General features: G+C 39.6%; 1 long non-coding RNA gene across 1 annotated transcript in view; it reads right to left on the bottom strand.

The window, feature by feature from the left end:
• The window catches only part of LOC132535862 (uncharacterized), a 794128-nt gene that overhangs the window by 221260 nt on the left and 549832 nt on the right, over positions 1-23036 (bottom strand). The window lies entirely within an intron of this gene.

The following is a 23036-nucleotide window of genomic DNA, read 5'->3' as shown; positions in this document are numbered from 1 at the left end:
ATCACAGGTTGCTGACTGTGATAGTGGTATAAATTATGGCAATAGTAATAAGCCTATTTTGTGTTCTTATAAGTCAACAGATTCTTTTTAGAAGTTAATCAGTTCTTGCTGAAGTGTCTTTGAAGTTTTTTTTTAAATTTATTTTTTATTTAAGAAAGGATAAATTAACAAATCTATAGGGTAAGAGGGGTACAACTCCACACAATTCCCACCACCCAATCTCCATATCTCACCCCCTCCCCTGACAGCTTTCCCATTCTCTATCCCTCTGGGAGCATGGACCCAGGTTCATTGAGGGTTGCAGAAGGTGGAAGGTCTGGCTTCTGTGATTGCTTCCCTGCTGAACATGGATGTTGACTGGTCGGTCCATACTCCCAGTCTGCCTCTCTCTTTCCCTTGTAGGGTGTGTCTCTGGGGAAGCTGAGCTCCAGGACACATTGGTGGGGTCTTCAGTCCAGGAAAGCCTGGTCGGCATCCTGATGGCATCTGGAACCTGGTGACTGAAAAGCGAGTTAACATACAAAGCCAAACAAATTGTTGAGCAATCATGGACCCAAAGGTTGGAATAGTGGAGAGAAAGTATAAGGGGGGTACTCGCTGCAAACTCTAGTGTACTTCTGCTTTCAGGTATATGTTTTTGCAGTAGTTTATAGATACGTGTGAACATATACTCTCTCTCTCAGAAACGGGTGTATATCTAGGTTTTGGGACTTTGTTAGAAAGTGAACCACCTGGGATGTAATTAGAGAATACTATGTAAGGAAAGGTCTCACGCGAGCAATGAAGCTGAAGGGTTGTCATTCCACACATGAAGTCTCTGGACACAGTCTGAGCTGAAGCATGTTGAGGTGGCAATCGTTGTGTTGATTAGGGTATGATCGGCAGATGCAATATTATCTGATATGGATTGGGAGAGGCACACGGGAAAGTGGGCCCTATCCAAAGGTTCAAGGACTGGGGGAAGTAGAGGCTCTATAGTGAAGATGTGAGATTCCTGTTGTCTTAGGGTTCAAAAAGACAATGGAAAGTTTATGTTATCATCACATTATTTGATAATTGGGTTAACTTTGAAAAGTCCTTCTGTTAGGGTTTGCTGTACAGTACCCAGTATCTTGTATATAGCTGTGCTATTGGTTGCTTATGATCTACTTGGTCTAGGCTTTTGAGAGAGTCCGCACTCAAATACACATCCTATATATTAAAAAGACTCAGTCTGTGTTTTAAAAACTTTGAGACATACAATTAATTTTCCCCCGTCATATAAATTATCTAATGATTTATATGACTACACTTTACTAGGAGTGTACATAAACACGATTCCCACCACCAAAAGACAGTGACCCATCCCTCCCACCCACTCCTACCCCCCACTGTCCCAGGAAGCTGCATGTCTACCCCTCACCACAGGGTTTTTACTTTGGTGCCCTACTTACAATTTAGTCAGGTCCTGCTTTTAGTTTCCCTTTCAGATCTTACTCAACTTCTGTTGATGAGTGGGATCATCCCATACTCATCTTTATCTTCCTGACTTAGCTCATTTAACATAATTCCTTCTAGCTCTGTTCATGATGGATCAGAAAAGGTGGGTTCATTGTTCTTGATAGCTGCATAGTCTTCCATTGTGTATATATACCACAGCTTTCTCAGCCACTCATCTGTTGTTGGGCACCTGGGTTGCTTCCAGGTTTTAGCTATTATGAATTGTGTTGCTATGAACATAGGAGTACACACCTCTTTTTGGTTGGGTGTTATGGAGTCTTTGAGGTATATGCCCAGGAGAGGAATTACTAGATCATATGGAAGGTCCATGTCTACCAGACTGCTCTCCACAGAGGATGGACCAATTTACATTCCCACCAGCAGTGCAGAAGGTTTCCTCTGTCCACACAGCCTCTCCAACATTTGTTGCTGTTGTCCTTTTTGATGTATGCCATTCTCACAGGGGTGAGGTGGTATCACAATGTTGTCTTAATTTGCATTTCTCTGACAATCAGTGACCTAGAGCAGTTTTTCATATGTTTGTTAGCCTTTTGGATCTCCTCTGAGGTGAATCTTTTGTTCATATCCTCTGCCGATTTTTAGATTTTTGCTTTTTTGGTGCTAAGTTTGCTGAGCTCTTTATATATTTTGGTGATTAGTTTCTTGTCTGATGTATGGCATGTGAAGATCTTCTCCCATTCTGTGAGGGGTCTCTTTGTTTGCTTAATAGTTTCTTTGGCTGTGCAGAAGCTTTTCAATGTGATGTAGTCCCATCAAATTGGTTTGTTTCTGCTTTAGTCTTCCTTGCAATTGGTTTTGATTCATCAAAGATGTCCTTGAGGTGTAGGTAGGAAAGTGTTTTACCAAAGTTTTCCTCTAAGTATTTGATAGTTTCTGTCCTAACATCCAGGTCTTTGATCCATTTGGAGTTGATTTTTGTTTCTAGCGAGATAAAGTGGTTCAATTTCATTCATCTGCATGTTACAACCCAGTTTTCCCAGCACCATTTATTGAAGAGAGCCTACTTCTTCCATTTAATGCTTTGGGCGCCCTTATCAAAGAGTAGATGTCCATAGGTGTGGAAATTTATTTCTGGGCTTTCAATTCTGTTCCACTGGTCTGTGTGCCAATTTTTATTACAGTACTATGCTGTATTGATGATGATGGCTTTATAATATATTTTAAGGTCTGGGAGTGTGATGCCTCCATTTCTGTTTCTTTTCCTCAAGATGGTTTTGGCAATTCTAGGTGTTTTCAGGTTCCAGATAAATGATTGTAGTGTTTGTTCTATTCTCTTAAAGAAGCTTGGTGGAACTTTGATGGGTATTGCAATAAATTTGTATATGGCTCTTGGGAGAATATTCATTTTGATGATATTAATTCTTCCAATCCATGAGCATGGGATATCTTTCCATTTCTTGCTATCAGTTTCTATTTCCTTGAGTAGCGACTCATAGTTTTCAGCATACAAGTCTTTCACTTCTTTGGTCAACTTTATTCCTAGGTATTTGATTGATTTTGCTGAAACAGTAAATGGGAGTGATTTCTGGATGTCTTCTTCTTCATATTTAGTGTTTGCATAAAGAAATGTCACTGATTTTTGTACATTGATTTTGTAGCTTGACTCCTTGCTATATTGCCTAATAACTTCCAGTAGTTTTCTGCTGGATTCTTCAGGTTTTTCTATGTATACTATCATATCATCGGCAAATAGTGAGAGCTTGACTTCTTCCCTTCCAATCTGTATTCCTTTGATTTCTTTCTCTTGCCAGATTGCTATGGCAAGAACTTCCAATACTATGTTGAAGAGTAACGGTGACAGTGGACAGCCCTGTCTAGTCCCTGATCTGAGGGGGAATGCTTTCAGCTTCTGTCCATTGAGTATGATGTTGGCTGTAGGTTTGCTATATATAGATTCCACTATCTTGAGGAATTTCCCATCTATTCCTATTTTTTGTAGAGTTTTGAGCATGAAGGGATGTTGGATTTTGTCAAAGGCTTTCTCTGCATCTTTTGAGATAATCATGTGGTTTTGGCTTTGCTTTTATTGATGTGGTGAATGACATTGATTGACTTACGTATGTTGAACCAGCCTTGCATTCCTGAGATGAATCCCACTTGGTTGTGATGAACAATCTTTTTGATATGCTGCTGTATCCGGTTGGCCAAGATCTTGTTTAATATTTTGGCATCTATGTTCATCAGTGATATTGGTCTGTAGTTTTCCTTTTTATTGTGTCCCTATCAGATTTTGGTATCAGGGTGATGTTGGCTTCATAGAAGGTGGAAGGGAGTATTCATGTTTCTTCAATCTTATGGAAAAGTTTAAGAAGTATGGGCACTGTTTCCTGAAAGTTTTGTAGAATTAGTTTGTGAAGCCGTCTGGTCCAGGACTTTTCTTGTTGGGGAGATTCTTAATAACGGTTTCAATTTCTTTGTCTGTAATTGGTGCATTTAGATTTTGTAGTTCTTCTTGGTTCATTTTGGAAGGGCATATGTTTCTAGGAATTGTTCCATTTCTTCCAAATTCTCTAGCTTGGTGGCATATAGTTCTTCATAGAAGTTTCGCAGGATTCTCTGGATTTCTGTGGTGTCAGTTGTAATATCTCCTCCATCGTTTACAACTCTATTAATTTGAGTCTTCTCTCTTTTTTGTTTGTTGAGTCTGGCTAGGGATTTGTCAATTTTGTTTAATCTTTCAAAGTACCAACATTTGGCTTCATTGATCTTTTGTATGGTTCTCTGATTTTCGATGTTGTTTATTTCTGCTCCAATTTTAGTGATTTCTGTCCTTCTGGTTGCTTTAGGGTTCCTTTGTTCCTCTTCCTCTAAGTCCTTGAGGTGTGCAGTAAGGTTGTTCATTTGAGCTTTTTCTTGTTGTATAATATGTGATTGTATGGCTATAAATTTCCCTCTCAGTACTGTTTTAGCTTTGTCCCACATATTTTGATAGGTTGTATCTTCATTTTCATTTGTTTCCAGGAACATTTGAATTTCTTGCTTGAGTGACTGTCTGACCCAGTGGTTCTTAAGGTGTATGTTCTTTAGTTTCCAGATTCTGTGACTTTTAATAATTTTCTGTTTATTGTTAAATGTTAGTTTTACTTCACTGTTGTCTGAGAAGACACTTGGGATGATTTCAATGCTCTTGAATTTATTGATGCTATCTTTGTGGCCTAACATGTGGTCTTTCCTTGAGTATGTGTTATGTGGATTTGAAAAGAAGGTATATTCCAGTTTTTTTTTTTTTTGGTGAAGGGCTCTGAAAATGTCCAAGAGGTCTAGTCTGTCCATCTCTTTATTTAATTCTCTTATATTTTTGTTGATTCTCTGCTTTGTTGATATGTCTAAATGAGAGAGTGGGGTATTGAAGTCTCCCACTACTATTGTATTACTATTGATGTATTTTTGAAATTCTTTCAGTAGGTGCTTGATATATTTAGATGGTCCCTCATTGGGTGCATAGATGTTAATAACTGTTAAGTCTTTTTGGCTGATTGATCCTCTAATAATTATGTAATGTCCTTGCCTATCTTTTATTACTTTATTTAATTTAAAATCTATTGTGTCTGAGATGAGAATGGCTATTCCTGCCTTTTTTTTGGTCTGTTAGCTGTATGATAGTTTTCCATCCTTTCATTTTAAGTTTGTGTATATCTTGTTGTGACAATGGGATTCTTGCAAGCAGCATATGGTTGGGTTATGTTTTCTGATCCATCTTCCCACTCTGTGCCTTTTGTTGGGTGAGTTTAAGCCACTGACATTTATTGATATAATGGATTTAATGTTTTGTAGTTCAAAAAATTTTTTTGTTAGCTCTGATATATTGCAAGTATTATAGTGATGTTCTTGTTTATAAGAGGTCTTTTAGAACCTCCTTCAGGGCCGGTTTGGTGATGGTTGCCTCCTTTAACTGTTGTTTGTCTAAGAAGGTTTTGATCCCTCCATCTAGTTTGAATGAAAGTCTAGCAGGATATATTATCCTTGGTTAAAACCCATTTTCATTCAGGGCTCGATAGATAGCTTGCCTTTATCTTCTGGCTTTTAGAGTTTGAGTGGAGAAATCTGCAGATAATCTTATGGGTTTTCCCCTGTTTGTGACTTTTTGTTTCTCTCTTGCAGCCTTTAGGATCCTTTCTTTATCTTTACTCCTTCTGATTGTGACTATGATGTGTCTTAGTGTCTTCAGGTCTGGGCTGATTCTGTTTGGAACTCTCTGGGCCTCTTGAATCTCTGGGCCTCTTGTTCTTTCTGTTTTTCAGGTCAGAGAAGTTTTCTTCTATTATTTCCTCTAGAATGTTTCCTTCCCCTTACTCTCTTTCTTTCTCTGGCAGGCCAATTATACAAATGTTACTTCTTTTGAGATCATCCCATATGTCTCTGTTGTTGTTTTCAGTGTCTCTCAATCTCTTTTTAAGCTCTTTCACCTCTTTCTTTGTTTTCTCTAACTCATCCTCTGTCTGACTAATTCAGTTTTCTGCTTCTGTTATTCTGCTTTCCCTTGCCTCAGCTTCTTTCTTCATTACAGCTATTTCAGCTTTCAGTTCTCTGATTGCCTCAAGATAATCAGTATTTTCCTTGGGGGTCTCAACTGTTGTTTCCCTAATACTGCCATTCCTTTCCTCCAATGTTGTTTTCATTTCTGTGATTAATAAGTTTATTATTGCTTGCATACTTTTCTTATCTATGGTTACTTCTGGCTGATTTGTAATTTCTTCTGGGCTCTTGTCTTCATTCATTGGAGTAGCAGTTTTATTTGTTTTTGATCTACCCATTTTTTTGACTTATGTGTTTCTTATTTTTATGTTCTGTTGTTCCTCAGTTGTTGTGTCTTGAGTACAAGCAACACTGTACTAAATGCCTTTATGACAAATGCAATCTCCAACCTCAGTAATTACAGTAGCAACTGAAGCAAGTATTGAATCAGTTTAATCACTACCAGTTAGCCAAACAATGTCTCCAGTCCGTGAAAAAATAGCAACCACGTCCAATTGAAGAGGAAAGAGAAAGGAAGGAAGGGATAGCAAGAATAGACAATTATGCAAATCTACTATCCACTGTATATTCTAGGGTAGCAAGAGGGGAAAGGGAAGTAGAGCAGAGATATACACATAGAGGGTCCACTCTGAGTCATATTTCTTCCCCAAAATAATTCACAAATTCAGAAAGACAAAGAAGAAGGAAGGAAGAAATGTATGACAAGATAAAAAAAGAGAATCAAGAGAGAGAAAAGATAAGAAAAAGAGCTTTAATTAAAGAGCAGTGAAAGGCAAGTTTTTTTAATTGATTACTTTATTTTTTTACTTTATTTTATTTTATTTTTTTAATTAGGTAGGAGGAGGAAGAAGGGGAGAGTCTGTAGAGGAGGTAGGAGTAACAAGACAAGTTCCTCTCACAATAGATAAGATCCCCCCTACCCTAACAATGAAAGATACCCTAAGAGTTAATTCTGGTCAACCTAAAGGAGGGGGGAAGAGATATGCCTTTATATAATATTAATAATAAGATAGATCAGGGAAAAAAACCCTGTCCCAGATTGCCTCAAGTCTCCTGAGCATAGGCAGCTTATTGTTAAGAAAGAATAAAAGAAAGAAAGACCTCAGGACTAGACAGGAATACAGGAAGGAACAGTTATGCAAATCTACTATCCACTGTATATTCTAGGGGTAGCTAAAGGAGAAAGGGAAGTTGAGCAGAGATACACGCAGAGAGAATCCACTCTGAGTCAGATTTCTTCCCCAAAATAATTCCCAAATGTGTATCAGTGAATTTGAAAGCTGAAGGAGTAAGGAAGAAAGGATGACAAGAATGAGAAAAAGAAGAAAAAAGAGAGAGAGAAAAAAAAGAAAAAGATAAGAAAAAGAACAGTAATAAAAGAGCAGTGAAAGGAAAGAGTTATTTATTTATTTATTTATTATTTAATTAGCTATGTTGGGGGGAGAGAATGGGTAGGTGTGGTAGGAAAAATGAGACAAATTATTTTAGCAGTGAATAAGACACCCGGTGCCCTAGCAATTGAAAATACACTAAGAGTTAATTCTGGTCAACCTGAAGGAGAGGGGGAAAGGGGTATGCATTTATCTTGTGTTGATAATAAAACAGAACAGAATGAAAACCTGTCCTGAAGCTTGGATGGCTACAGATTGCCTCAGGCCCTCTGAGCAGAGGCAGCTGGTTGGCTACTTAGAAAGAAAAAAGGCCAAAGGTTTCAGAAGGGAATAGACTTAGAATGAATGACACCCCCTGGTGGGACAGGAATCTTGGTAAAGAAAGAAGCTCATCAGGGGAGCCTGCTCAGAGCAGATCTGTGGTCCCCAGGGACTGGTTGTGGGGGGGGAAGAAGGGAGGGGGTGCGCTTCGGGAATAATAATTTAAAAGAAAAAAATGTTTCCCCTTTCTTTTTACTCTGTTTTTTTTAACCCAAATTAAGTTATACTCACCTCCTTGGTGTCACCACTAGGACCCCTTATTGACTGGCATACTAATATCAGAAAATCCTACCGTTTACCGTCGATGTGGTCGGAGCTCAAGCCACTAGCAGCTTCTCAGTCTGCCATCTTCCAGAAACCTCATCTTTGAAGTTTTGTATAGCCTATGGAGAATTCCCTAACAGGAATAATCAAGTGTAGCTTGCTCCTTCCTTAAATAAATGGAAAAGCCTGACAGGATTTCGAGTGTCAGTAGCAGCAAATTGTGTGTAGGGGGGAAAGCAATATTTCCTAGTTTAGACTGCTACTAGTCAAAAAGTGAGTTTTTTTGTCAAGAAATTTGCACAGCATAGGTAAACTATGATGTTAATAGATGTTAATAATTATCTGCAAGCAAGTAAGCTAATTGCAATTTTTACATTTTCTGCTATTGCTGTTGAAATTCGTAGACAAGATGCTACCTTATTGGATCTGTGATCATTCCCATCTAATTTAAATAGTACCTCTAGTGCCTATTCCAACACTTTATATGCAAAGAAGTTTTGTGGGGGCTGACAAGATAGCTCACTTGGAAAGGTGCTTACTTTGTTATATGCCTCACCTATGTTCAAGCCCAGTGCTGTCTTTTTCTCTCTCCTTTTATCTCTTTCTTTCCATTTGAAAAAGTCAGCCTGGAGTGGTGAAGCCACAGCAGTGATAACAAAGATAAGGGTTTGAGAGTTTATAGTGCTGGGGGAATCTTTTGGTAGAGAGGTCTATCAGTTTTTGTGCATATTTTCCTCTGCATAAAAAGAACTTTATATGTATGTAATTTCTTTGTGTTTGGAAGAAAAAATTATTTTTAATGTGTAAAGTTACTTTAATGCTAAATTTGGTAGAAAAATTTTCATAATAGTTTCTTAGTTGAGCCAACAAGATACCTCAGCTGGATAATGTCCCTGCTTTATCACTCATGTAGATTTGGGCAGTTTCCCTTGCACTGGAGGAAGTTTTTGGTGCTATAGTGTCTTTACCCCTCTCCCACTCTCTCTTGCTCTGTCTGAAAAAGTTGATCCAGCAGTGATGCTCCCGTGATAACAAATATAAATAAACAAAATTAATAAATAAAACAAATAAAATATTTTACTAAAAATTTAGGAAAAATAAACAAGCCTAATTATTGGTATTTACTTTGCTTGTAAAAGGTAAAGAACAAATCACAGTGTTACCTAGTGGCTATATTATTATCCCAAAGATAGTTTGCACATAAAAGGCATCTAAATTTTTAAAAATATTTATTTATTCCCTTTAGTTTCCCTTGTTTTTTATTGTTGTAGCTATTATTGATGTCGTCATTGCTGGATAGGATAGAGAGAAATGGAGAGAGGAAGGGAAGACAGAGAGGGGGAGAGAAAGACACCTGCAGACCTACTTCACTGCCCGTGAAGCAACTCCCCTGTAGGTGGGGAGCCAGGAGCTCGAACTGGGATCTTTGCACTGGTCCTTGCGATTTGCGTCACGTGCTTAACCTGCTGCGCTATGGCCCAATTCCCAAAAGCATAGTTAAGAATAATTGTGGGCGGGGGAGACAGCATAATGGTTATGCAAACAGACTCTCAAGCCTGAGGCTACTAAGTCTCAGGTTCAATCTCCTGCACCACCATAAGCCAGAGCTGAGCAAAAAAAAGAATTGTTAAAAGGAGTAAGGTATAAGTCAGGTATATGTGAAGGAAGAAATTTTTAGTTACCATTATAAAATTATATATTGATAAACAGTGATATAGGAAATTAACATTTTTTATGGAAAAGAAAAAGTTTACTGCTTTGAAATCAGTACAAACTGGGAAACCTATCTAAAATAGACCAGAATGCAAAACAAACTTCAAAGATGAAGAGATTATGCTCTAGATTAATACTAAGTACAGTTAAGGTGACATACATACTTAGGAGTTTTCTAGAAAAAATCATTCATATTTTTGAGAAAATAAAACAGGAAATAAATCAGTCAAAGTGATCATTACCACTGTTAATAGCTAGTTGTGATTACTTTGAATGAAGAAAGTTAATACGTAGAAATGCTGATTTTGAAAGTCACACATAAAAGAGAGTGCTTATAGCTGAATTTGGCATAACTTAGAACTTTGAGAAAATATTAAACAAACAGTAAAAACAATATTTATTACATTCCCCCAGAATATTGAAACTAGGGAGGTGATAATGTTCTTCAAGACATTTTTTTTACACTGGTTTATTTATTTATTTACTTATTTGTTTATTTTTGTTGTTCTAAAGCAGCTGTCTGGGAGAAAACATGTAGAAAGCAGATGTTTATCCTGGAAGAAATGCATTTTTAGATTGAGAAAAAAATTCAGGAGAACTCAACAGTCTGTACAGATGTTGGTGGTAAGCTTCATGTCTCTAACTTGACCAAAGGTTGGTTGATTCCCACCATCCTGGTAGATGAAACTAAACAAAGTAGGTCTTATAGGAACATAAATAAGGTTAAGATTTTATTTATTTATGCATTATTATTTTACATTTGAGGAAATGGCTCAACTGGTAGAGCACTAAACTTGAATGCCTGGTTTTCCCAGTTCAACTTCCAGCACTTCATATTCTGGTTTCCCTTTCTCTGTCTGATATGTAATAAATAAAAATGTTTTAAAAATATGATTGGGACCAGGTGTGACACACCTAGTAGAGTGCATATACTACCATGCAAAAGGATTTGGGTTCAAGTCCATGGCCCCCACTGTTGGAGCAATGTTGTAGGCCTGTCTGTCTATCTCTCATTCTGTCAAAGGAAAAAAAATAGTCACTGGTAGTGGTGGAGTTGGGAATGTAAACATTTAGTCTCAGTGATAACCTTGGTGGCAAAAGAAGGAGAAAGAAGAAGAGGAGGAAGGGAAGAGGGAGGAGGAGGAGGAGAAAGAGAATAAGAAAGGAGAAGAAGGAAAAAGAAAGAATTTTATAGCTGTCTGGGAGGTGGCATGGTGGATTAAGCAGTGGGAGCCAGGCTTGAGCATGGGTCACACACATGCCAAATCAGCTCACTATCTTAAGTGAGCTTTTATAGACAATCAACATTCTAGTCAGAGAGAGGAAGACAGACTTTAGAGAATTCTCAGAAACCTTGGGGAAGACACTGGCATTCCCTGACAAGAAGTATGATGGGATCTCTAGCCAATTTTATTTGGCTTCAAAATTACAGGTTAATTCAGCTAACATTTGAGTTACAGTACACTTAGTATAGAGACATATACAGGGTAGATGTTCACATAAACTGTGTCTGAATTTCTATATGGTTAATACTGTTAGTGTGTTCTTGTGAGGGAACAGTAAGTTCCCTCAGATAAAGGTTGTATCTGGAATCCTTCCCATTTCTCTGCATCTTGTCAAAGCTTGGAAAAGTGCTGGGTACAGGATAACAGGATAAATAATAGCAAGTATAATAATTGAAGCAATGTGATTTGGCATAGAATACATACACATGGATCAGACTAGAAGATCCAGAAATAAATTAGTTTACAACAAAAGAGCCAGGAATATACACTAGAGAAAGTTTAGTGTTGTCAATAAACAATGCTAAAAATCAGACAACAGATGCAAAAACAAAACACTACCTTACATCATGCACAAAATTAACTCGAATTTAGAACTTAAATTTAAGAACAGAAGCCATGCATCTAATAGCACAGCTATATACAAGATACTGGATACTGTACAGCAAACCCTAACAAAAGGACTTTTCAAAGTTAACCCAATTACCAAATAATGTGATGATAACATTAATCATCGATTGTCTTTTTGAACCCTAAGACAGCAGGAACCTCACATCTCCACTATAGAGCCCTTACTTCCCCCAGTCCTGGAACCCTTGGATAGGGCCCACTTTCCCATATGCATCTCCCAATCCATGCCAAATAATATTGCATCCGCCGATCACAACCTAACCAACGCAACGATTGCCACCTCAACATGCTTCACCTCAGACTGTGTCCAGAGACTTCACGTGTGGAATGACAACCCTTCAGATTCATTACTCGGGTGAGACCTTTCCTTTTATAGTACACTCTAATTTCATCTCAGGTGGTTCACTTTCTGACAAAGTCCCCAAACCTAGATATACACCAGTTTCTGTGAGAGAGAGCTTATGTTCACACGTATCCATAAACTACTGCAAAATATATACCTGAAAGCAGAAGTACACTAGAGTTTGTAGTGAGTACCCCCCTAACACTTCCTCTCCACTATTCCAAGCTTTGGGTCCATGATTGCTCAACAAATTGTTTGGCTTCGTATGTTAACTCTCTTTTCAATCACCAGGTTCCAGATGCCACCAGGATGCTGGCCAGGCTTCCCTGGATTGAAGACCCCACCAATGTATCCTGGAGCTCAGCTTCCCCAGAGACACACCCTAGTAGGGAAAGAGAGAGGCAGACTGGGAGTATGGACCGATCAGTTAACACCCATGTTCAGCGGGGAAGCAATTACAGAAGCCAGACCTTCCACCTTCTGCAACCCTCAATGACCCTGGGTCCATGCTCCCAGAGGGATAGAGAATGGGAAAGCTATCAGGGGAGGGGGTGGGTTATGGAGATTGGGTGGTGGGAATTGTGTGGAGTTGTACCCCTCCTACCTTATGGTTTTGTTAATTAATCCTTTCTTAAATAAAAAAAGGAACAGAAGCCATACAACTCCTAGAAGATGGGGCCCGAGAGGTGGCACACCTGTTTGAGCACACACAGTGCAATGTGTAAGGACCTGAGTTCAAGCCCCCTAGTCCCTGCCTGCATAGGGAATATTTATGAGTGGTGCAGTATTGTGGCTTGCTTTCCCTCTCTCTCTCCCCCTTCCATCTCAATTTCACCATGTTCCTATACAAAAATAAATAAACACATAAATAAAAATATTCAAAAAGAACTCATAAAAGACATAGGGGGACAATTTTTGGACATTGGTGATGATTTTTGGTTTGATGCCAAAAGAAGAGGTAATAAAAATAAACTAATAGAACTACATAAAACTGAAAAGGTTTTTGTATGACAAAGAAAACCATCAAATAAATGAAAAGGCAATCTCCCAAAAGGGAGAAGATATTTGCAAACCATATACCTGATAAAAGGTTAATATTCAAAAGCACACCAGAAACTCAACAGAAAAATAAATTTTACTGGAAAAGAGGAAGAGTATCTTAGTAGTCACCTAAAAAAGATACAGCAGGCTAGGCAGTGGCACACCTGGTTGAACGCACTTATCACCATGTGTATGGACCTGGGTTCGAGTCCTTGGTCCTCACCTGCAGTAAAGAAGGTCTGCAAATGTCTCTCTTTCTCTCTCCCTTTCTATTTCCCTTTCCCCTTTCAGTTTCTCTCTACCCTATCTAATAAAGAAAAAAAAAAAACAAGGAAAAAAAGATTGAAATGAAAAAGATACAGATAGGCAACAAACAGGCTTGTGAAAAGTACCCAGTATCACTGATAACCAAAAAACTGAAAATCAAGCCCACTATGAGGTTTCCCCTCATACTAATTATCAAAAGACTAAACCTGGTATCAAAAGTAACAAATGTTGTTGAGAATGTAGAACAATGAGAACCCTCATGTATTGTTAATAGGACTGCAAATTGGTGCAGCCACTATGGAAAACTGTGTGACAATTCTTCAAAAAATTGAAAATAAATCATATGATCTAGTAATCTCACTTCTGGATATTTATTTATTTATTTTATTTTTTATATTTATTTATTTATTCCCTTTTGTTGTCCTTGTTGTTTTATTATTGTAGTTATTATTGATGTCATCGTTGTTGGATAGGACAGAGAGAAATGGAGAGAGGAGGGGAAGACGGGGAGAGAAAGACAGACACCAATAGACCTGCTTCACCGCCTGTGAAGTGACTCCCCTGCAGGTGGGGAACCAGGGGCTCAAACCAGGATCCTTACGCTGGTCCTTGCACTTTGCGCCGTGTGCGCTTAACCCGCTGTGCTACCGCCCTACTCCCCTGGATATTTATTTTAAGATAACAAAAATTAATTTGAAAAGATACGTGCTTTCTTGTGTTTACTACAGAATTATTATAGTAGCCAAGATATAGAAACAACCTCAGTGTCCACTGTGTCCATTTGAAGATTAAAGAATAAGGAAGCTGTGATATATAAATATAACAAGATATTATTCATCCTTGAAAAAAGAGAACTTTATTTATTTATTTATTTTAATTTTTTTATTAGTGATTGATTGAACGACGATTGACAAGACTTCAGGAGAAGAGGGACATAGTTCCCACCACTCGAGTTCCATATCCCATCCCCTGCATTGAAAGACTCCCTATTCTCTATCCCTCTGGGAGTATGGACCAAAGATTTTTATAGGGTGCAGAAGGTGAAAGGTCTTGCTTCTGTACTTTCTTCTCTGCTAGATATGGGGATTGACAGGTCAGGTTGATCCATATACCCATCCATACCCATGTGGAGTAGGGATCTGGGGAGGTAAGGTTCCAGGACACATTGGTGAAGTTGTCAACACAGGGAAGTCATGTTAGTATCACAGTAGCACCTGCAACTTGGTGGCTGAAAAGCATTAAGATAATGCTTTAATAATTAGGAATCTAAAGTTAAGAGTATAGCAGGTGAGATTTTGGATCTTCATGTTGGAAGAAGCTAAGAAGTCTATTTTAGGTATATTCCAAGGGGCCTATGACTTAAGGAGTTTTTGCCTGAGTCTGACGGCTAACATGCAGGTGGGTTAAAAGTATTGCCTGGGAAGATGGTGTAAGAGTTGGAAATAGGAATAGAAAGTTAGGTCAGAACAGAGAGTAGCTCTGAAATATGAAATTTATATAAATACTGTTAATTGTAAACCCCATTGATTTGACCTAGGGCCCATGTCTATTCATATTTAGCAAAGGAACCTGTGTAACCTCTGTATCCTTGTCAGTCTGAGCTCTCATTCCATGGTCAGTCACAGCTAGGAACATCTTAGGCTGCACTCATTTCAGGACCAGTCTTTCTCAAGTGGCAGAGTATGTTGACCCAGCCTCCATTTGGAGCGTGGAAGATTCCCTACCATTATTGTTCCACATTGGGGACAAAGTCCTGTAGAGGCCTACAAAAGGGTTATGATGTTGTTCCTGATGGAGATGACCAATGGCAGTAGAGAGAGGCATCTTCTAGAGGTCTAGGCTCATCATATCTATGTGGGAATCCAAGGGTTCCCTGCTATGGTCATGGATGATGGGATGCCTGGTAGTGAACAAAGGGGTTATCACTAATGTGTGCCAGTCTCTTGCCCTTATCCAGTGTTTGTAGTCCTTACTTTATCAGACAAGGTTAGACTTAGAGTGATTGAGGGAACTGAAATAGGAATTAGTTGAGAAGGGTGTCTAGATCTAAGTAGAACATATTTGATTAAGTACTTTATGGTGTCTTATTTAGGCCTCTCTACTTGTTTGCTGCACTTATTGAGTCACTGCAGACTTTTGTACACTTTAACTTTAAGGTATATATTTTCCCCTAACTTAAGGATACATGTGCACATGTGCCCTATCCTATGGGCCCTGGTATATATATTCTGTAACTTTGCTAGGAAGTATACCACCCAAAATGGAACATATATATGTTCTGTAACTTTGCTAGGAAGTATACCACCCAAAATGGAACTAAGGAGTCCTATGAGCTAGAAAAATTCACACCAGAGTATTGGAGCTGTAGGGCTGACATTCCAGGTCTAGTGAAAGAAGGAAATCTTACCACTTGTGACAACATGAGTGGGTCTTGAGGTCATTATGCAAAGTGAAATAAGTCAGAGAAAGACAAAAATGGTTGATCTCACTTGCATATGGGATTGAAAATAATCAAACTCATAGATGCACAGGGCAGATTGGCCGGTCCTAGAAGTGGAGCTGTGAGGATAAAAGAAGTCAGAAAGACATACTTTCAGTTATAGATAAATAAGTTATGAGTTGGGTTCTGACCAATAGCATAAAAATGAAATTAATATAGATAATTTCCAGGACTGACCCAGAAAAACTGTCCATGTAAGCGTTTTGATCTTCCCTAACTTCTGCTGACTGGTTGTGGACTCCTTGAATGACTTTGGGTATCAGCTATTGAAGATAACAGAGACCTTGTCAGCCTTAGAACCTAAATGTACACATGCAACCCATCCTACTTCACTTCCAGTTAAATTTCATATTTCATTTCAGCGGTTCCTTGCTATGTAAGTATTCCCACAAAAATACCACCAAAGTGAAGAGAGCAATGTGCACCACCAGAAGACATGTGAATTTCTGGAAACTGTCTCCAACTGAACATGTATTTAAAGTTATGATTTATCTGAGGCTTTATGCTGGGACTCTGAGAAGCCCCCTCCTCATTGAACACAGGTCACCTGCCTTCTGCTCCCATTCTAATTTCTCTGTCCATCTTGAGACAGGTGACCAAACAACTGCTGGATGTACTGGATATCTAGGACCATGAAGACTAGGCTCTGAGAGACTTGGGGAAGGGCTAGATACTAGTTCTATGTGAGTGTACCTGAGCAGTTTAGTCCCTAAGAGACCCAGAGGGAATTCACTGGGCTGACTGGGTGTTTCCTGACTCTGAAAATGTGTCAGGAGACTTTGTTCAAGGGCCTCAGCAAAGATTGAAAGCCTAGATCAAACAGGTGAGAACACTGCCTTCTCCTACCTAGAGAACTGACATCAGGGTACATGACAAGTAGGAGTCAATAAAGCAAATCGATAGCTCCTCAAAAAGGACTGTACACACAGAGAAGAAAATGAGGCAAAATAAATAGAGCTGTTGGAAGGAACACAAGACCAGAAATGATTAGAGCTTTGGAGAAAAAAAAATGCATTTAAAAAATTAAGCCTTGGGAGTCAGGCTGTAGCACAGCGGGTTAAGCGCAGGTGGTGCAAAGCACAAGGACCGGCATTAGGATCCCGGTTCGAACCCCGGCTCCCCACCTGCAGGGGAGTCGCTTCACAGGTGGTGAAGCAGGTCTGCAGGTGTCTATCTTTCTCTCCTCCTCTCTGTCTTCCCCTCCTCTCTCCATTTCTCTCTGTCCTATCCAACAACGACAACAACAATAATAACTACAACAATAAAACAACAAGGGCAACAAAAGGGAATAAATAAATAAAATAAATATTTAAAAAAAAATAAGCCTTGGGGGTCGGGCGGTGGCACAGTGAGTTAAGCGCATGTGGCGCTCAGAGCGCAGGGACCGGCGTAAGGATCCCGGTTCGAGCCCCCGGCTCCCCACCTGTAGGGAAATCGCTTCGCAGGCAGTGAAGCAGGTCTGCAGGTGTCTATCTTTCTCTCCTCCTCTCTGTCTTCCCCTCCTCTCTCCATTTCTCTCTGTCCTATCCAACAACAAACAGCATCAACGATGGCAATAATAATAACCACAATGAGTCTACAACAACAAGGGCAACAAAAAGGGGGGAAAATGGCCTCCAGGAGCGGTGGATTCATGGTGCAGGCACTGAGCCCAGCAATAACCCTGGAGGAAAAAAATTAAAAAAAAAATAATTGAGCCTTGTAGGAGACTTAAATATAGCACAGACTTTCTAGAGCTACAAAATAATGATTTCTGAACTAACAGAATTCAGTAGATTAAAAAGAGAAGAAGATCACCATGGAGATCTGAATTGTCATCCTGGAAAACCAAAAGAACGAAATGTCATGGTATAGAGCAAAGATAAAATGATGAAAAGCAAGTGGAGACAAATAAGATATGTGGAGGATGGATCCTAAAATATTGACTGTGATTAGTAGCAACAGAAAGACAAAAAAGGACACAACAAAAGAGAGGTCACTACTATACTAACAGTAAAAGAACACTTCCCTGAGAAAATAAAGTCATAGAGATATAATGTACAGCATGGTGGCTTAAGTTAACGATGCTGTCTTGCATATTTGAAAGTTGCTAAGAAAGATCTTAAGAGTCCTCATATAATGAAAATATACAATTATAGAATCATTGTCTTGTATACTTCAATTTAATATATATTTTTGCCAAATATATCCTAATTAAAAAGAAAGGATGAGAGAAGACACACAGAGAAGTTCATTTTGTAAGTATTAGCAATGGCAACTTACTGTGCTAAGTCCTAGTTTGATGTGGGCTATGTACTCAGTTTAACTTCTCACAAAGCCCACACTCCTCACTACATCATTTGACTTGTCTTGGGGCCCATTGCATCTAATATTGCCCCCAAAAGATCATTTTCCTTAGAGTTAGATGAAGCTACCCACTTCCTGTAAAATGAAGGAACTGGTGAGATGGGGGCAGGGCTGTTCAAAATGTAGAATAGAAGGCATCTCTATATGTAATAGTGATTCCTTTGAGGCTTTCTTAGCAACTCACCTGGATCCCTTACCAGAAGCCAGCTTGGTTTGCTAGAGAATACTCACTGCTTTTACATATAGGGTTCCCAGAATTAGCAAATAAAAATACAGGAGACCCAGTTAAATTTGACTTTCAGATAAACAATGGACATATTTTAAGTATAAATATATCGCATATAGTACTGGGGACATTCTTATTCTTAACAATTTATCTGAAATTAAATTTTACTTGGACATAATGCATTTTTTTAATTTATTTTTTTATTTAAGAAAGGATAAATTAACAAAACCATAGGGTAGAAGAGGTACAACTCCGCACAATTCCCACCACTCAATCTCCATATCCCATCCCCTAATCTGATAGCTTTCCCATTCTCTATCCCTCTGGGAGCATGGACCCAGGGTCGTGGGTTGCAGAAGGTGGAAGGTCTGGCTTCTGTAATTGCTTCCCCGCTGAACATGGGTGTTAACTGGTCGGTCCATACTCCCAGTCTGCCTCTCTCTTTCCCTAGTAGGGTGGGTCTCTGGGGAATCGGAGCTCCAGGACACATTGGTGGGGTCTTCAGTCCAGGTAAGCCTGGCCGGAATCCTGATAGCATCCGGAACCTGGTGGCTGAAAAGAGAGTTAACATACAAAGCCAAACACATTGTTGAGCAATCATGGACCCAAAGGTTGGAATAGTGGAGAGGAAGTGTTGGGGGGGGGGGTACTCACTGCGAACTCTAGTGTACTTCTGCTTTTAGGTATATATTTTGCACTTGTTTGTGGATACGTGTGAACATATGCTCTCTCTCACAGAACCTGGTGTATATCTAGGTTTTGGGACTTTGTTAGAAAGTGATCCTTAGGATAGGGCCCACTTTCCCACATGCCTCTCCCAGTCCATATCAAATAATATTGCATCAGCCAATCGCAACCTAATCAACGCCATGATTGCCACCTCAACATGCTTCAACTCAGACTGTGTCCAGAGACTTCAGGTATGGAATGAGAACCCTTCAGCTTCATTACTCGGGTGAGACCTTTCCTTTTATAGCATTCTTTAATTCCATCCCAGGTGGATCACTTTCTGACATATGCATTTTATCTGGCAACCCTGTTTGTCCACAGACAGTAGTATTTAAGAGAGTAGAAAAATGGAGATTCTTGGAATTTTTTGTTCAGTATCTTCAGCGAGGAGAACCTAAAACCTTCTATTCTGGATAGCTCTTGAGGGGTCTTCTTCAAGTTCTTACAAGCCTGATGAACTTTTCATGGTTTGTTTACCTGCGACCTGTCTTCTTTTTAATTCTTTTTATTTTCTATCTTAATTTTTGACAGAGATAGGCATGGCTGAGAAGCACAGAGTAAAAGAGACCATAGCACCAAAGTTTCCTTCAGTGTGGCATAGCTGGGCTTGAACCTGAATTGCACAGTTGGCAAAACAGCACATTATCCAACTGAGTTATTTTTCCAGTCCTATATCCCATTTTAACAATGAAATTTCTTGGAAATTTGAAGGATCTCTTATTCATTGGCAAAGTAAAACAGTTGATCACCCCAGTGAAAGGCATATTAGATAAAATGGAGATGTTGGAACAGTTGGCAAAACTGATAGGTGTCAGTCTCAATAATTTTTTAATTTTGATTTTTTTTTGCCTCCAGGGTTATTGCTGGGGTTTGATGCCTGCACCAAGAATTTACTGCTTCTGGAGGCCATCCTTTCCTCCTTTTGTTGCCCCTGTTATTGTATCATTGTTGTGGTTACTACTATTGTTGTTATTGATGTTGTTGTTGTTGGATAGGACAGAGAGAAATGGAGAGAGGTGGGGTAGACAGAGAGGGAGAGAGAAAAATAGACACCTACAGACCTGCTTCACCTCTTGTGAAGCGACTCCCCTGCAGGTGGGGAGCTGGGGACTCGAACCAGGCTGCTTCCCTTCACAGGCTGGAACAGCAGCAGGGGAACCTTATATTCACATCAAGGGCACAGAATTCACCAGTGGCTCAGGATAAAATCTACCCTCCTGGTGATTCAGAAGTGTGGATGTGGAGTAAGAGACTTTTCACATAGCTGTGTTGATAGAATGGAAAGTATGGCAAAGAATCGCTTGAGGACTCAATACAATGCAACTGGGTTTTCTTTAGGAACTCGCTAGGTCATGCAGCACTGATTGGCTCTGGCTGGCAGTGGAGCAGATGATCAAGCCTGGAACTTTGGACCCTCATACATTTGGCAGTCTCTTTGCATAGCTGCTGTGCTATCTATCTTCCACTCTGTTTTGTCTCTGGGTCTTCAATGAGTGATTAAGCTAAAAAAAAAAAAAAAAACTACTCATAGGTAAAAAGCCCTCTAATTGGCTCAGGCTCACATAGCCCGCGGGGAAGATAAATCACAGACAATCCACTGGCAACATAATGAAGGTTTTATAGCCACTGTGCTTCACCTCAGGGACTGAGGAAAAACAAACAAACAAAAACAACTGTTAAGATTTGCAACGGTGAACTATTAAGTACCTTATTTAGACACAAGTTAATCCTGACAAATGTTATCAGTGGATTGAAAAGTAGTGAGAGAGGGACCCTTCAAGACTATAGAAGCTGTACTCAGCATAAGATGGTGCTCTCTTGCTGTTCCAATCATCCACTTCTCTGTTCAGTTTGAATATGAGAGACTCTACCTACCATTTTCCAAAAACAGCTATATCAACATTAAACTAACAGCTCCACCCATTCCTGAAACACACCAAAGGCCAAAGGCAACCAGCTTCAGGGATCCATAAACCAGCTGACCAGAAACCACTTCACACCATATATGAAAGCAACACCCAGGAAATTTGTGTAAATTTCATAACACACCAGATACAATGGTCAAGCTGAAGAGAAACATTGGAGAAACGAATCAGCACAAAAACCCAGAAAAAAAATCCCAAACAGATACAAGCAAATAAGAATGAGGACAACATCCAAACACTAACTGATGTAATAATGATAGGAGTGAGAAACCTCAGTGATGGCAGTAAACTAAAATAGACCTACTAGCTATTTCTAAAACGGAGACCCCAAATATTCATCTGCAATATCCCAGCCATTAGGTTCATGATTATTGAACAATTTATATGACTTCATATGTTACCTCTTTTTCAGCCACCAGGTTCCAGCTGCTACCATGATGCCAACCTGACTTCCCTGGACAGACAACCCTACCAATGTGTCCTGGAGCTCCGCTTCCCCAGAGCCCTGCCCCACTAGGGAAAGAAAGAGACAGACCGGGAGTATGGATCAACCTGTCAATGCCTATGTTCAGCGGGGAAGCAATTACAGAAGCCAGACCTTCTACCTTCTGCAACCTACAATGACCCTGGGTCCATACTTCCAGAGGGGTAAAGAATAGGAGAGTTATCAAGGGAGGGGGTGGGATACAGAGTTCTGGTGGTAGGAATTGTGTGGAGTTGTACCCTTCTTATCCTATGGTTTTGTCAAGGTTTCCTTTTCATAAATATTTTTTTTAAGTTCAACTTTGACACTTTCCAACTGAAAGACTCTCTATTAAAGCTTTAACCAGATATCACATTTTCTATGAGGTTTTCTCAAGTTCCTCAAGCTCAGACTTTGTGACATCTCTGATCCTCAGCTCTCAGTTCTCTTGGCCGGAAAGACATGATCAAGCCAATAGGCATGCAGTTGAGTTTGAAATGTTTGAGCTGCAAGTATAGAGGACATGCTGTATTTATTGCCTGCTTGTCAGCTAGTCTGTTTTCAAGCTAGAACTTAAAATGCTGTAAGAAAAAGTCACTTGCCTTCCTAAGTTAGGTTTTGGATGACATTATCTTGGGAAGAAGCAGTGTCAGCTGCAGAAGTCCAAATACTGACAGGTGACCCTGGACTTTCCCTGGTACTGTGCCATCTCAGCTTTCTTTAATGATCTTCAATATGAACATAGAAAAGTGTACTGTCAGATTGAGAATTTGATTTTTAGTTCCCTGGGGAAAATTCACTGGCTGTCCCTCAGTTCTGGAGTTCAGTCTGTACAACAGAGCAAAGAGAACTCACTTATCTAGTATTCTCAAGAACCTATAATATAAAACCATACAAAAGTAAGTGGTGATTCTACCAAGTGTTTTGGGAGCTATTTTGCAAGGAAACTATTGACCAAAGCAAGTTTTAATGAAGGGGGCCTAGATCTTATGAGGTACCCCATCAGAATTGCATGAAGCAAACTGTTTACTAGTTTGATACAACTGCTGCATTATTCCCAGAGAGACCCTGTAGAGGCAGCAGAATGCCACTAATAAGACTGGTAGTGCCCTCTTGAGGACTCCCTGGGCATTGCTGGAGGCTCTGCTGAAATTTGGAGAATATTTTGCCAAGGCTACCCTACCCAGCAGGAGGCTGAGGCAGAAAGTGTCACACAATTGACCCTTGGGAGCTGGGAACTTTAAAGCACTGGGGACAGTGGGTATAACACAGTTGCCTGCAAGAGCCCCTTTCCAATCCCTGGGCATAAAGCCAAGACTGAAACAAGAAGACATGCTCCATCAAGGAGAGAGAAATGCAGGTACCGAAAAAGAGAGCAAGAGAGATATAGAGATAGAAAGAAAAGACATGGAGGGATCGAGACTTGGGTAGAAGATAAATAAGCAGTAAGGGGATAGAGGCAGGACAAAAAGGTGTGGTCAGGAAATGAAGTTGATAAATTGGTGTCTGTGAGTTTATTGGGAGCACACTTTTTCCCACTTTAGTAGCCAAGAAATCCCCAGAGCTGTTCCTGTGTACCCAGAGGCAGATTTGCAAAAAGGCCTTGCCCAAGTGGTTT

Source organism: Erinaceus europaeus, chromosome X (genome assembly GCF_950295315.1).
Source record: "Erinaceus europaeus chromosome X, mEriEur2.1, whole genome shotgun sequence".
Lineage (NCBI taxonomy): Eukaryota > Metazoa > Chordata > Mammalia > Eulipotyphla > Erinaceidae > Erinaceus > Erinaceus europaeus.
Note: the sequence above shows the minus strand (reverse complement) of the source record. Positions and strands in the feature narration are given on the sequence as shown.